Source organism: Lagopus muta, chromosome 3, assembly GCF_023343835.1.
Source record: "Lagopus muta isolate bLagMut1 chromosome 3, bLagMut1 primary, whole genome shotgun sequence".
Taxonomy (NCBI): domain Eukaryota; kingdom Metazoa; phylum Chordata; class Aves; order Galliformes; family Phasianidae; genus Lagopus; species Lagopus muta.
This window is the reverse complement of record NC_064435.1, coordinates 47,261,869-47,277,591: the sequence shown is the minus strand read 5'-3', so window position 1 is coordinate 47,277,591 and position 15,723 is coordinate 47,261,869. Positions and strand designations below refer to the sequence as shown.

General features: G+C 39.2%; 1 long non-coding RNA gene across 2 annotated transcripts in view; it reads right to left on the bottom strand.

Annotated features, from left to right (window-relative positions):
* The window catches only part of LOC125691155 (uncharacterized), an 81,852-nt gene extending 66,875 nt beyond the window's left edge, over positions 1 to 14,977 (bottom strand). Inside the window, exon 1 of one of the 2 annotated variants that reach the window (XR_007375937.1) lies at positions 14,803 to 14,977. This is a non-coding gene — a long non-coding RNA (uncharacterized LOC125691155). Of the gene's footprint in view, positions 1 to 9,182; positions 9,258 to 14,802 lie in introns of those variants that run through there. The other variant, XR_007375938.1, reaches the window with a different exon arrangement.
* Between the last annotated feature and the right edge of the window lie 746 nt (positions 14,978 to 15,723).

Genomic DNA, 15,723 nt, shown 5'->3' with positions numbered 1-15,723 from the left:
ACTGAACTTGTACATCTGTTAGATTGAGCCTTCCATGTAATGCATTAGAAGGTGTTTTTCAGCACATCTCTCTCTGACAACATTAATCAGCAAAGGCCCTGTCAAGCCAGAAAACATACAGAATAAGTATTGCGGTATTGCGGTATTATTATTAAACCAGAGACTGACACAGCAAGACCCTACCTAAGGGAATGAAGTGCATGACAAGATCCATATGATGCTTTCTTTTCTTGTTTTTTCTGGGAGGCTGCAATTCTTTTTTTCTTTCAGTCAGTTACAAAGAAACAAAGAATAGGTCTCTGAAGCCATGAAACACTGAATCTCAGCTAAAATTAGGAGATTTTATGCCTGCGCCAGAGGCCCAGAAAATGCTAGTTTATCAGCGTGGATCTTAAAAAAATCCTGCTAAACTGCTCTGTCAGTTTAAGATACATTTTCTAATCCAATACATTACAAATCATGTGCCAAGTGGGAAAAACAAAAAAAAAAAAAAAAGAAAAAAGAAAAAGCAGAGAAGCATTATAAAACTATATGGGGTGAGTTTATGCCTCTTCACAGTGATGGGCTTTCTTAATATTAAGCCTCTTCTCCAGTTTGCAGCTGTGAACTGATGAACTCTAACCCCACAAATAGGAAAATCTTGCTAGGAATTTGTTTCTTGATGCATAAATCTACATCCAAACCAGTGTAAGACATCTGTAAGGAATGAGTCTTTGTTACTGGAGGACTGTAGATCTGCAAGACCAATGTCTTCTGGCCTACCAGCAAGTAATATATCCACCACCCAGTTCTTACTGCCTTGTGCTTGAAAAGACAAGTGATGGACATTTATTTTTTTCAACAAACTTACCTTTGGGAATTTAGGAAGTTCAGTTCACAAATCTTGAAATGATTTGAGCAGGAACTCTCTGTTCACATATGTTTAGAGAATTTCCAAGAAGTTATCATGAAATGCCTCTTTGTAATATTCCCAGTGAGGATTACAGTGAAACACATGCTGGGAGAGGTACCGGAACAACTAAATTTAGAAATTAATTTATATGTTCCCAAGCTTTTCTAATGAGTGGAAACAACTTACATTTTCAAATCCAATATTATGTGGCATTTTCTTTAAACGTTCATCCCGAAATAGATATCCAGCTGACAAAATACCAGCTGAAAATGGGCGAAGTCATAAGTGTCTGACAGTGGAAACTTTTAAGAGAAGAAATCCAGTTTGTGAGGACTCCTAACACCTGGTGTTTGTGAGATGCAAGATGCCTGTAACACTGTTAATCATGGGTGATTGTATGCTATATGTATGAACTGTGTGCTACAAATGGCACGTAAGTTGTTCAGACAGGTCATTTATAAATGTGTTAGAAAAGAGTGGTCTGTCCACGTGAACTAACTTAACCCTATATTTACAGCTTTTAAGTAACAAATTTGGACTACCCCTTCTAGTCTATTTCAGATCAAGTTATCAGTCCTTAGCAAGTCAAAGATTTCAATTTACGCAAAATGAAGTCACATCCTGAATATTGATTGTTCACTGTAGCTGTAAATTATCACTGGTTACTTTGAGAACAGAAGTGTTGATAGTTCCCTGCCATTACTTAACCAACTGAAACTAAGTTTAGAATATAATTTCTTATTTATAGCAACTAAAATAAGATAGGAGTGCTTCAGGGTTTCAAATTTGTCGTTTTTTTTTTTCTCTTTAAGGAAAATCTTAGAAAATCAAAAATACTAATGTCAGATTCTATTCTGGTCAGTGCTGCTTTATTGAAGTCAATAGGTTTGCTCAAGATTAAGCTCTAGAGGACTGATAATCTTGAAAAATATGTATGTTGAATTGAAATCAGACATCCTAATTTGCAATGTTTAAGTTTTTAACATTCCTGCATAAGTGAAGCTAAGCACCTTCATGTGGCATGTCCTGGTGAGGTGTAAGGGAGGAGGATTTTGAAAGTATTCATTGTGGGTAGCTTTGGATCTCTATTGAAATATAAGCCCCTGCATGTCCTGAGAAGCTCAGGGTATGCAGTAGCACTGAATCCAAGTTCTTCCTAGCCAAATTGCCTCAGATTATTTCCTCCCGGACAGATTTCCACATCTCCTCATCTACAAAACACTGGTGGCCATTTTGGGCTGCACCAACCTAGCACAAATCCGAGCCTGTATGGATTTCTCAAATAAAGATGTGGAACACCTTAATTGGGTAGAGGGAGGGAGAACCACACAGTAATAACTCATGTTTACTTGACTGAATGAGTACAAGTCTTCAGTTCCCAGAGCTTCCAATCTGATATTTATCATAGATCCCCTTTTTTTCTATTTAAGAATACATACATACATAGTAAATGAAATTATAATACATCTTCTTAAGTAAAATGGAGTCAAATGCATCAGTGTAGTCAAAAAGACAAACATTTTGTTATCCTTTTCTTTTGCTTTCAAATGGGAAAAAAAAAATGTGCACAGAAAAAAAAAAATAGAGGCAAGAACAAATAGCTGGAAACTCAAACTCCCTCTTTTGGGACCTTCTGTCAGCAACACCAGTGTTCCTAAAGTAGCTCTTATGATCTGACTCTTTCTGCAAAGTAGATAGCAAACAGCACTGTCAAATATTTTACTGGAAGATCTTTTGCATATCTTCTGTTACTAAGTGATTAAGTACATATAGTATTAATTTATAATTTTGCAATTCTTTCTCCATTTCATAGCAAGCACTAATACTACATGCAGACAGAATTAATCATGACAGGGAGAATTAGATCTCTACATATGAATGAAGAGTCATTGCTATCTAATACTGAAAACCAAAATCTACAGGACCAGGGCAGTGTAGCTGGAAGACTGCATGAAAGAAATGGACCTGGAGAAGCTGGTCGATACTGGACTGATTGTGAGCCAGCAGTGTGCTCAGTTGGCCAAGAAGGCCAATGGCATCCTGTCTTGTATCAGAAATAGTGTTGCCAGCAGGACTAGGGAGGTGATCATCCCCCTGTATTTGTTGCTGTTGAGGCCACATCTCGAGTACTGTGTTCAGTTTTGTGCCTCTCACTACGAGAACAATGCTCTGAGGCCCTGGAGCATGTCCAGAGAAGGTCCATGAAGCTGTGAAGGGTCTGGAGCACAAGTCTTATGGGGAGAGGCTGAAGGAACTGGGATTGTTCAGTCTGGAGAAGAGGAGGTTCAGGGGAGAACTTATCACTCTTTACAATGACCTGAAAGGAGGTTATAGCATCAATCTCCTCTCTCAAGTAACTAGAGATAGGACAAGAGGGAAAGGCCTCAACTTATACCAAGGGAAATTTAGGTTAAGTGGGTTGTTGGACTAAATGATCTTAGTGGTCTTTTGCAACCTTAATGATTCAGTGATTCTATGATTCTATCTCAGAAAATAACTTTTGCAGCACAATTCTTTGAAGAGAGGTCTATGTGTAACAGAAGATGCAACAAGAACCACTTTATTATCACATCTAGAGAAAATATTTTTCAAAATGTTTCAAATCTTCTTTCTTAATTCTATAAACTAATAAGTGGTGCAAACATACAAATCTGCAGTGTACCATCTGCTGTTCGCTTTCTTGAGATGGATGATTATGCCACCCTCCTGAGATGTAGCAGACATGGAGTTGCATATTATTGATCTAAATTTTTTGTGAGTTCATATCTGAGGCTCACTTATCTATATAAGAAGTAAGACAAAGCAGCAAGTTCCCAGGAAAGGCTTAGATTCAACAATTCTATGTCATTTGGAACTTACCATATCCATTTGCTTATTTTACATTCTGACGGTTGGTAAAAAAAAAAAAAAAGAGCCACAGATGTAATTAAGGTTGATTAAAGTAAAGTAAATTCATTCGAACGCTTTGAAAGAAATTGAAGATGTTCTTTTTCATTTGACTGCTTAGTTACAATGTGACTGTTTCTAAGAATTTGACTTTTGAGAAAGCCTGAGCTCATTTAGCCTGGAGAAGGGAGATGCTGGAGGTATGGAGGTACTGTTAGAAGGGAAAGCTCCATCACAAGCACAGATAGCCCAGCCTCAGAGCTGCTGACAACAGGGAAAGTCCTTCCTGTAAATTCCTGGGAGCTAGAGCTGAAAGAGCAACAACAGGTCACCCATCATTTAGTACAATTGATGAACACTCATACGGCTCCTCGTTTATTCTCACCCCACTTGCTTTTATACATTTTTTTCATAGAGGTGATTTTCTTGTAATGAGAGAGAAGTTTGTGAAGGGCAAACAGCATCTACTGATGTAGATGATCTCTTGTGCAGAGACAGGAGCTCCCGTTGGAAACCTTCACATGAATTCTTGCCACAGATAAGACAGGAAACTTTGCAAGTGCTCTAGAACTGCCTAGAGTGCACACAGCATTTCAGCACCAGCTCAGTGCTCAGGTTCAGCAGACTGGATCCTACACACCATCTCTTTGCTTTAGTTATTTCTTCTTCCTTTGTTTTGGTCTGTGTTGCAGGAAAGCCCCTTTGGGGACCAGCTTTCATAAGCCAGATATGATTTCAATCATGGAACCTCCTGGGCTCAGTGAAACAAAGCAAACAGATGTCTGAATTTTCAGAAGGAAAGTAAGTAGCAGTGGAAACGAGAGTGATAACATTGACAAAATCCAGCTTAACCCAAAAAATACTAGCCAATTTTTTCTACTTAGTACTGGTTTTCTCTTTTCCTTAAAATCTAACTGCGAAATCTAATTCTGAAAGTCATCAGTTTTGTTTCTTATTTCCAGAAGTGATGAATGTGAGGAATAGGAAACTGTTATCTTTAGGATACTTCTTTGTTTACTCTTTTTACCGAAACTGCCAGCTGGCCTAACACGGTGTACATGCCAGTTTCAAGCAGGAGGTTTAGTTAAGATCCTTCTTTTCCTTTTTGTACTGTTCAATGCTCCCCAAAAAATTGCCAATGATTTCTCAGTGTTTCCTCAGTGCAAATAGGTAGGCAAAGGAAAACACAGGGCTTGAAGAAAGCAGCTCACTTAAACTTCATTTTAGCATCTATTCTGAGTCTGCTGCTGAGATAGGAGGCCACATATTTTGGTGTCTAAATATACCTAAGTATGTATCCAATGTTGCTTCTGTGAAGGGAAGCCTATGGAGCACACCAGCAGCTGGTAACAGTGCTGGCAGAGGCCAAAATCTCCACCCTTCTCAGTCCAACAAGGTACAGGACATAATGCCTCCAAGAATAATTTGGGCTGGGTTTATTATTACAAAAATTATCTTGGATATCATTAAAATTAGAGTAGAAAATAACATATACTTGGAAAATCCACTCATTTGCATACGTAATCAAATGTTGAGCATGACTTGCAAAAGTCTCCAACTTGAGTGATTGGCCCTTGAAATATCACTAATGAAAACACTTCTGTATTTCCTATGTGTATTTTTATTTCATCTATGAAAATGAAGGTTTGATTGTGTATTTTGCTCTGCCAGTTAGTAGTCTGCTATCAAAGCTCTAAGTGGCGTGACATGCAGTAAATTTATGCACCATGAAGCAGAAACAGCAGGGATTTGGGGTATTTGTGTTTTATTTCCAGTCAAACAATACATAGGGGGCTGTCATACTAACAAGGTATATAATGATTGACTTGCTCAGCCTCTCTGAGACCTTTACTTTGGTATAGCTGAAATCTCAATAAACAGGAAATTTATATTTGAACAACTACTAGTTTAGAAAGGTACTTTTACCTGCTTCCTTTTCCAAAAAGTGAATAAGGGTTGTTCCTAGTCAATTAAAAAAAAATGTCATTGTTCAAGTTGAGCCAAATTTACACATACTGTAGCTCTTAAAATGAGGTTATGTACTATTCTTTTTTCTCCTTATTTAGATGTCATTGTGCCTTTTGATATGTGCACAGTTTGCAAACTATACTCTGTACATTTCAACTTTCTAATGCTTTTGCTCTCTTCCATTGGAGGCATGATAAGGCAGCCATCCTGCTGCCCCAAATATGTAGAATAATTTCACCATCGTGTTACTTTGTGGCTCTTTAAACATCAGAATCGAGCCTTGTCATAACATTGATAGTCTTTTGTCCCACATGGCAAGAGCAGGACAAAACCTCCAGGTAGCAGCATCATCCTTGAAGATGTTTGCATGAGTTTCACGTGCAGAGATTCTGCCTGCTCTCTCCAAACCAATTTCTGCCTCCCCTGTGCAAATTTAGGGTCATGTAATCTCAGGCTCTTCTACTCTTACTTGCTGAATGAACAACAGTCAGTAAAAAGAAACATTAAAAGCAACTGTGCATCTAATGTAAGGCAACAATTTCATCTTTTAGCTATGAGGAAGGTTTGATCCATCTGATTCATATGTGTCCTCAGATTGTGAGAAATAAAGTCCTGCTTTACGAGTATTATGCTTTGCCAGGACAATTTTTTCTCCTTAGGCTGCAGGAATAAACTTCTTGCTAGCAGACCACATAACACTTCAGCCCAGTTGGGAAAGCAGCAAAGGTGCTACTTGTTCTTTGCTGAGTGCTTTGATTCATCTTAAAGCTCATCTCCTGACTGGAAATGATGAAGGATATCAGCCATTACAGCTGCCCTAATCTTTGCTGCAGACAGGTTATGCAACATGAGAGTTGTTTTGTGCAATGGGCAGAAAGGAGCTATCAAGACAGACTTAAATCAGTCTGTGTTTACATTTTTTGCAGTTTCACTAATAATATGGAGTGAGTTTTAAAACTTGAAAGTTCTCCCATGCTTTTTTTGTGCCTGCACATTTGAACCAGAGAACAGGGCTCTGCCAAAAATGAACCCTCTTCTCCCGAGCACTTTGTAAGCAAGGGCAAAGTCTTCCGACATGCTAAATCATTGCTCCCTGACTTATTTTAGCCAAAGTTCTGGCAGCCCAAGTCTCTGAGTAAGAGTGCCATGCTAGACTTAACGAGGAGGCATACACCACCCTTTTATCACAAATGAGGCCAGCAGACAGTTTCTTCCCTCCTCAGATCTTTTTGTATGAAGCAAAACAGTCTCCTGCATGAAGAGATCAGGTTGTCCCTGAGTAGTAATCTATCTCTCATATCTTTGAATTTGCATAAGAATAACTGAGCAATAAATCATTTCTGTCATGAGAAATAAGTAATGTTCATTGAAATTCACTGGCAGCAACTGAAAAAAAAATACCTGCAGTGGGCAAATAGGTTAAACCTTGTGATAGCTCTTCTATCTGTAGGGTCCATATCACCCAATAATCAACTGAAAAAAGATTGGCCACTGTCTTGCTTTATACCAAGAACAACTCGAGGGAGGAAGACAGGGAAAAAATGTAAGAAGAGTGGAACTGAGCACTCAACATTTCTACTTCTGAACCTGCAGAGCTTCAGCACTTGATCTTTTTCCTAGCACTGGACGTTTATCTTAGATGAGAGCATCTCAGCTCAGGTAAAATTCCACTAATCAGGGAATTATAGAATTACAGAATATACTGAATTCAATAAGGATCACTGAGTTCAACTCCTAACAGAAGGAACTTGTTGCATGGGCTGTGGGTCTGTTCATAGTTTTTTGTTTTTTTTTCCTGAACTTAAATATTTATCTTATAATAATATTGCTTATATATTATTTTGATTACAATATATAGATAATAACTTAAAGGTAAGGCTTAGCATCTCACGGTTTGTGTTAGCCAGATCATCATAGAATCGCAGAATCCTAGGGGTTGAAAAGGACCTCTGGAGATCATCCTGTCCAGCTACCTGTTAAAGAAGGCTCCCCACAGTAGCTTGCACAGGAAAGCATCCAGGTGGGGTTTGAAATAGCTGCAGAGAGAAGACTCCACAACATCTCCAGGCAGCCTATTCCATGTCTCCATCAAAGTAAAGAATTTTATATGAAACTTCCTGTGTTCCAGTTTGTGCCCATTGTCCCTTTTCCTGTCACTGGCTACTGCTGAAAAGAGCCTGGCCCATCTACTTGACTCCCACTCATTAGATAAGCATTGATAAGATCCCCTCTCGGACTTCCTCATACAGGAGATGTTCCAGCCATCATCTCTGTGGTCCTGTCCTTCAGACAGTCTGTAGATGAATGTAGTGCTTCTCCTTACACGCTGTTTACTATTCAGAATTTTGCCACTTTCTCATCTTCTCCATCCTTTTTGCAGTTGTTCATTTCAGCATTTGCCTGCCTCCCACAGCAGCCACAGGAGGCAGTTGGCAATGTTTCCCCTCCCATACTCCAGCTGCCCTTTCTATGCTCCCAGTTCATAACAGAGGCCATAATAACTCAGTGACTAGCAGCTCTGCCAGTTTTGCTTCCCAAGGCACAAAATGAGATTTGTTTTGTCTTGCAGTGATTTTTGTGTTCCCAGATTCACCTCAAAGGCTGTAGCCAAACAGCAGGTTTAGGAGTTGCTGTGATTAAATCAGCTGCAAAGACAAAGGAAATCTGAAACATGCCAATTGCTTGCCAGAAGGACAACAAGGGATAATTAGGAGTTGTCAGGGATGTCCCAAGGTCTCTGTGACTGTGCTTCCTTCCATAGAGTTATAGAACCATAGAATAATTAAGGTTGGAAAAGACCACTGAGATTATAACTAACCCACTAACCCATGTTCCTTTCTCTCAAACAAGGCAGACTCAGATGGGTGCATCTCCATCTGCTCTCCAATCCATCTCTTCCGCACACCCACATTCTATCTCTGCAGCCCTCCCTTGGGGCTGGAGCTGGTGGGAGAGAAGCAGATGGCCAAGCTGGATCCCACATTGCTGGCCATGTTCTCAGGCATTTTCAGGCTCCATGTACATATGCACCTAAACAGCCATGTTGCATTTTATGGATATGCAGAAAGCCCCAGTCTTGAAGGCTACTGTCTAATTCCTGCTACTACAGAGCAGAGCTATTTTCTTTCATTGCAGCATGAACAGCAAGGAATGAACAGCCTGACAAACTACTCAGGAATGTTCACGTAAAGTGTTCACTCTTGTCAAAACTCAGATACATCCAGGTCAAGCTTTGAATTCCAGCCTTCCCTAAGACATGAACTAGCTAATGTAATCCCCTGGATAAAAACTAGAGGAAAAAAATATCTTGTATACTTCTCAGAGATCTAGGAAAGGAAAGGGCCATTTCTTATTCCTCAGCACTTGCACTGCTAAAGCTAATGTCAAGGAAAGTGATTTTGTTTTTCTTTGGAAAGATATATGAAGTCTGACTTACTTTTCATTTATGAACAAATTGTTCCCCTTGTCACTTTCCATTATGAATATCTTGAGATGTTTGTTTGGCTTCTCCCTAGTTTGCAAATTAAAAAATAATTTTAAAAGACTATTATGCTTCCTAGTTAAGCCATTTTTTAACCAACACCATGCAAAAAAAACTTTCCCCAGATATTTTAAACAGCAGCAGTGAAATTCTTGTATACTTTTAAATACTGATTTTAATCAAATGAAATCTATTTAATGCAGAAAAATACTCCCAAAAGTAGGCTGTAATGATGGAGGACTTAGCAGAAATTTGTTGGAAATATGCAGATACAATGAGACATGTTAGATTTCAAGAAACAGTTTTAGGAGAGACACCCAGACTCATAGTTCTACGGTATACCAATGCACATTTCATATCCTTGCCTTCTTTGGAGAATCCTGCTCTGAGTAACATCCCTGTTTAAAAGGGCTTAGCTACAAGCACCCAGATGCCTCTGAATCTAAGGCTCCTATTGGCCTGTGGATGTGGGACTCATAGACACAAGTACATGAGTCCTCATGTGTGAGAAGAGGTTTCATCTGAGCATGAAAGGATCTCCTGATGGAGAGCCTGAAGGAAGGCCCTCAGCTCAGGCAGAAGGGACTGTGCACCACACTGACCAAACAGCAGCATCTGTCCTTAAGTGAAATTATCTGTTCCTCCGTGTTCTTCATAAGGCTAAAGAAATATAGAAGTGATGCTTTACTCTTTTCTGATTTACAGCCTTTATCCTTGTGTTATATTCTGGAAAGGGTAAGACATATCTTTCATACAGAGTCTCCACTGATTCACTTTTGAATTCTTAGTTCTGTAGTTGCTAATTTTCCTTATTACTGTAGTATTTGTCGAATATACATCAAACTCCAAATGTCGAAACCAATACATTTTTACATCTTCTAAGCAGCTCACAGAATGGACGTGTGTTAGAGCAGAAGTGGCCATGTCAGTAAACCTGATCTCTGCGCACTGTAGGTGCTGCTGCAGTCTTGCACTGCTGGTTCAGAGGCTCAAAGCATTCACAGCTCCCAAGCTGACATAGACATTTTTGGACTATTCCCACTCAGTAATTAAGTATTATTATTCTGTGTTACAACTGGGAAGGGAGGGCCAAGATCCTCACCCAGCGAGCCTTCCTGCTGGAAGTGATTTCAGCCTCTACAGAAAGCCTGTGCAGAGCAGGGATTTCCACTCATGATTCTGGCATGAGTCTGACCCCTCCACATCAATTGCTGAGCGCACTGAGCAACACGTTTATATTTAGTCTAATCCAAACTTCCCAGCCTCCTAGCACTGTGAACCTACACAGAGTTGAAGGGCCTGTCACAGAGGTTATCTGAATCCCTATTCACTTTTCCATAGATAAAGCTCTCTGAGCAGATGCAGCTTTGACATTAAGCAGGCAAGAATTTCAGATATGCTTTCCTGAGTGTTATTAAAAGAGACTTGAATATTTGCTGCCAGGAGGAAGGAAGGTTTATAACTGCTTCAAAGTGGCAAATAAGGTTCAATTTCTGCTACTGGTTGCACTGATCTTACTGGTATTGGTCAGGCTGCACCAGTATAAAACCAGGTGAGTCCAGTTGCAGCCCCATTCTTTCACTAGTAGCCCTCAGAAACAGGTTGCAATGCAGTAGCAGCTGAGTTCTTTTATGATACAATGCATAAAAAAGTATAAAGCCAACAGGCTTTATAGTCTGGAAAAATTACAAGGCGGCTGAAGTTCTGAAAAGAATTGGTAGCTTTAGTATTTTGTCCAGATTGAGCTATTTCTGATGGTTGAGAGCTCCACTGAATGCTGAGATCCTCTCTCATGAATAAATACCCTTACTTCGAAATTCACAGATGGACACTCCCAAAATCAAGACATCATTTTCAAATATCTTTGTCAGAATATAATTTCATTTTGCTCTGTTCTTTTCCTAAACCTGACAACTGTATGTATGCTTGCAAGCGTGCAGATACGCTGTTGTGCAGGCTGTAGACAATACATAGCACATAATAGTCACATTGAATTGTTCATTTTAGAACATCTACCCCTTCATATTTTAGAAATTATTTTTCTCATATATGTAAACAGATGGAGCCCTTGCTTCAGGTCAGTGTTTGAGGAGCTTTTATTTACCACGAAACTGTTCATCAATATACAGTGAAGGTATTGGCCATGTTAAAGCACTTAGCAGGGAGGACCACATAAAAGTTCCTTTCTTCCAACCTAATCCAACAGAAGAGAAATTAAACTTCAGGTGAACTTTTTAAGGCCTCATTAACAGTTTAGAGAAAATTTGGGTTAATTCACCCATCCCTTGAGCACTCCTTAGAGGTAGAAGAAAAAGCAGTGAAAACTTCTAGCACTTATAAACATAATTTACAAAAGATCAAAGTGCCCTTAAGAACTAATAATCATGTAAAATATTGCATAGGGAATCACGGACCCCATGCTACTTTTCTCTTAATTTCTAGAGATGGCTAGCCATGCAAAAGAAACAGAAAAATGGCATTAATCTGTTGTGATATTTTTCCCACAAGCCCATTTACTTAATATTTTCTTACTGCAGGAGCTGTAAAACGAAGACGTTTATAGCTTGTCTAAAGCTCAGTAAGGATGATGATTCATCTCTAGAACAAATGTTTGGACATAATAAAAAGGAAGATTCAAGAAATGACGTCTGCCCTGATACAGGTCCTTTTGTGAAGGGAGCTGTCCCCTCCTCCATCACCAACTGACTCAGCTCACTGTATCACTGGCAAACTCGTTTTCTAGATTTTCCTGGCGCATGTAATGTGTAGTGTGGTAAGGCTTCCTCACATGAGATAATTAAATTTACCCTGGTCTGCACTCTGGCACTGAGACATACAGGCATACAGTAGCCCTTTCTGTGCTGTTAAACAATCCTAGCCTCCAAAAGAGGCTAAACTGCCCTTTGGGAGCTGCTAGCTCCTGAATCATGTCCAGGAGCTGGCTGAAAGCTGTTATTTGCTGTGGGTCACAAGCGTGCTGTTCGTAGGCCCTCACAGCAATAACAGTACAGATAATCAGGTACCTGTGCCCAAGGACCTTCTCTGGTAGCATTTAATTTCCTCACATAAATGGAGCCCAACTTTGCCCAAGTTCATCAACTTTTTTTGCACTTTGGAGAAGCATGGAAGATTTTCAACAGCTTCCCAGTTCTGACCACCTCACAGTAAGGCCGAGTCTTTCTATGTGGTAAATAAGGGCAGTGATACAGCAGTGTCAAACATCCTGTCCATAAATAAGCATCACACCCTCAAAAGGCGTTAGCAATTGCCCATGAGAAATTGAGAGCAGTAAACATCAAAGTAAAGCACTTTAATTAAACGTCTAATATATTTGAAAGCTCATTTTGTAAAGAAATGGCTGGATTGCAAGAACACATTAGATGATGGAGGTAATCCAATGGAAGAGAAGTTCTGTGCTCTTAATGGAAAAAAGAAACAAAAGCTCTTAATTGGAAAATGGCAGTGGCACTTGTCACACATGGTCTGTCTGGCTTAGCAAATAATTAGTTGATCTCAGCTGAATCATAAGACCAGTAAAGATTCAAAATAAGAATGTGCTTCGAAGTTTTCCAGGACCGTGGTAGTAAATCCTTACCTGCTGAGAAATCTTGTAGATCCTACTTCTAGGTAGGTATATTTGCTGTATTTCAGATCATATGTGTATATAAATATATATGTCTGTGGTCCTATTTATCTTTGTTTCTCTATCTTCTACATGCAGCTATATAAATGAAAATAAGAGAGGGACTAATTTCAGTGTTGGCCATCATCATTATTCTGACACTCATAAGAATGCTTTTCAGAGTTTCTTTCAATACATATATTCCTACTAGTTCACAGTATTTACTGATCCAGGAAGTCCCTCAGGGTTTCTTAGCCACTGATTATTTAAGTCAATACATTGTTCACTAAGCTCAATATTTTTAATAATCTTCTAGAAATGGGTATATCACAATTGCTGAGCTAAGGAGATAGCATTCTGGTGAAATGTTATTGGGAGCCCATAGAAAAACATTTCAGCATATCAAGTATGGACAAATTGAATTCTGGACACATGAAAAGTTGATGAGTAACATTACACTAAACATTGAAAAGTAAGCCATTGTGATTGAGCTCATAAAGACAACAGTATTATCTGCAGAAATATCAGAAGTTACAACTCCATTATGAAAAAAAAACTATCCTAATTAAAAGTGTTACAAATTGCAAGCATTTTCACAGTTTCTAACAAATTTAGACTGCTTGCTCTCTCTTCCTTTCTCTCCGGCTTTCTTTACCCATTCTCTATACTCTGTACTCTTCAAGTACTGTGTTGCTATCAGCTTGGTTTTTCCATCTGTCTGGTCAATGGCCTAATATGGGAATTCTCTTCTCTGTCTTGATAAATAAGGATCAATCATCTGTCTCCCCAGTTTACCTAGTTCCACAGTTTAGCTCTTCCATATCTCCTGCTCAACCTTTTCTATTCCTTCTGTTACCACAGGCTCAGGAGTTCTCCAGACCTTGCCTTTTTCTACTTGCACTTCTATTTTCCCTCTTTCCTGTTGCGAGGTCTGTCCCCAGATCCACAGCACATTCCCAACTCCTGTTTCCACTAGTCCTGCACTCTTCAGTCTGGTTAACTCCCTTCACCCTCAATTTGTTCTCTTCTCCTCTCTTCTTCCTTTAGTTCTCCTTCATCCCTCATTAATAATAATAACAGTAAACTAAACCTTTAAATGAATTCTACATCTCCAGAGCTGACTACTTTTCGCTATCTTTAAGTCAGCTTTTCAATCATCTTTTTCCTTTCCTCTTTCATTTCACCCTTCCCAACCCAGCTACTCTCATTGTGCAGAATTTTGCCAGCTTATTTGGAATGAAAATTGAAATTTATTTTCAAAAATCCTTCCCAACTCAGATTTCTCTTCACCTTCTGCAGGACATATAGAGCACATAATCTGCAAGACTCATTCTAAGTAAATAAGCATTTCATCATTAGTTTCTCCTAAACTTATCTCTTGATCCACCCAGTACTCTATTGCTCCTTCTTTATTCTTCCCAATTTTCACTTTCCTCAGGATTCTCTGCCTCACCATGTAAAGAAGTCTTTTTAAAAATAAACTGCTCTTGACTCCCCTATACCCTTTACCAACCATCCCAAACCTTTCTCGTGTCTGAAAAAAAACTCTTCTGATTGAGTTCTGTCTCAAGTCTTTCTTTACTTCTTCGTCTCATCCTCCAATGACAAAACCACATTTTTAACAAAGTCCCTCATATTCCATTCCTGCCAAAAGCCAGAACTTTGTCACACTCCCTAACCTGCCTGTAAGACTTTTCCTCTTGAAAAACTGCCCTCCATGGCCTTTGTTTGACTCATCCATATCTGGATTCTCCTCTTCCCTCTAACTGCACATTCAGCGTATCTTTCAAAGGATTTTCCTCATTCTTCCCTCTGGTTTTCTACAGAAGTCTTCTACACCTGGGCCTTGTTTCTGTTTCTTTTCATGTCATTTCCAGATAATTCATTTACAGATAATTATACAGATAATCAGATTCTAGATAATTTCATCTGCAAAATAAATAAATAAAGTACCTGCTCCATGTTTCAGCCATCTGCTTAAAAGTGGCATGGTCAGAGTAGGACTCTTCATCTTTCTCTCTGACATTTTTCCCTTTTCTCCGTCACTATGGAAATACCATTGTCCTACCTCTTCTCTGGCTCCTCAGATCCATAGCCTTAGCATATCCTTTAGCTTAATCTCTGAGAAATTCTGACTGCCTCTTTTTGCATTACATTTAAGACATAGGGTTTTATTCTCATTCATAACCAAAAATACTCCTCCAGGCTCTCACCACCTCCCCTCTTGACTAACATCATCTTCTACAAATTTGTTATGTATAATGTTCCTACCTATTTCCATTCATAACGTTACAGTGAAGAAAACTGTCCTAGCCTTTTGCTCTAAGCATGTGATTTCACTGTTCACAGCCTTCCCCCTCTTCATTCACACCAAACATCAGCTTCTTGTCTTCATTTTTCACAGCTTGTCTCCACAGTATTTATCATCTTTCATGTACTATAAGTGACAGTAACATTTAACACCCATTCCCACAGCACACTTGTCAGGAACAGACATTCAGGGCCAAAAACAGAAGAGAGGTGAGTTAGCATTCCTTGCAAGGAAGCTGACAGAATGTGCCTAAACACCAACAGAGCCACTTATATTGCCTTTTCTGTTGAGGAAGGGAATTTACTCATCTGTAGCCAGGGGTCTGAATAAAAGCTTATTTCTTGTAAGATAAAACAGAAAGAATGCAGCCCTGCTGAAGGAGTCTCAGAATAGATGGAAGAATGCAGTGGATTCCAGGAGATACATGCAAAGAACTACCAGGCTGATATTGACAGAATCATATAATCATGGAACCATTAAGGCTGAAAAAGACCACTAAGATCATCTAGCCCACAAACTATCCCACCGTGCCTACTAACCATGTCACTCAGTGCCTCATCCAC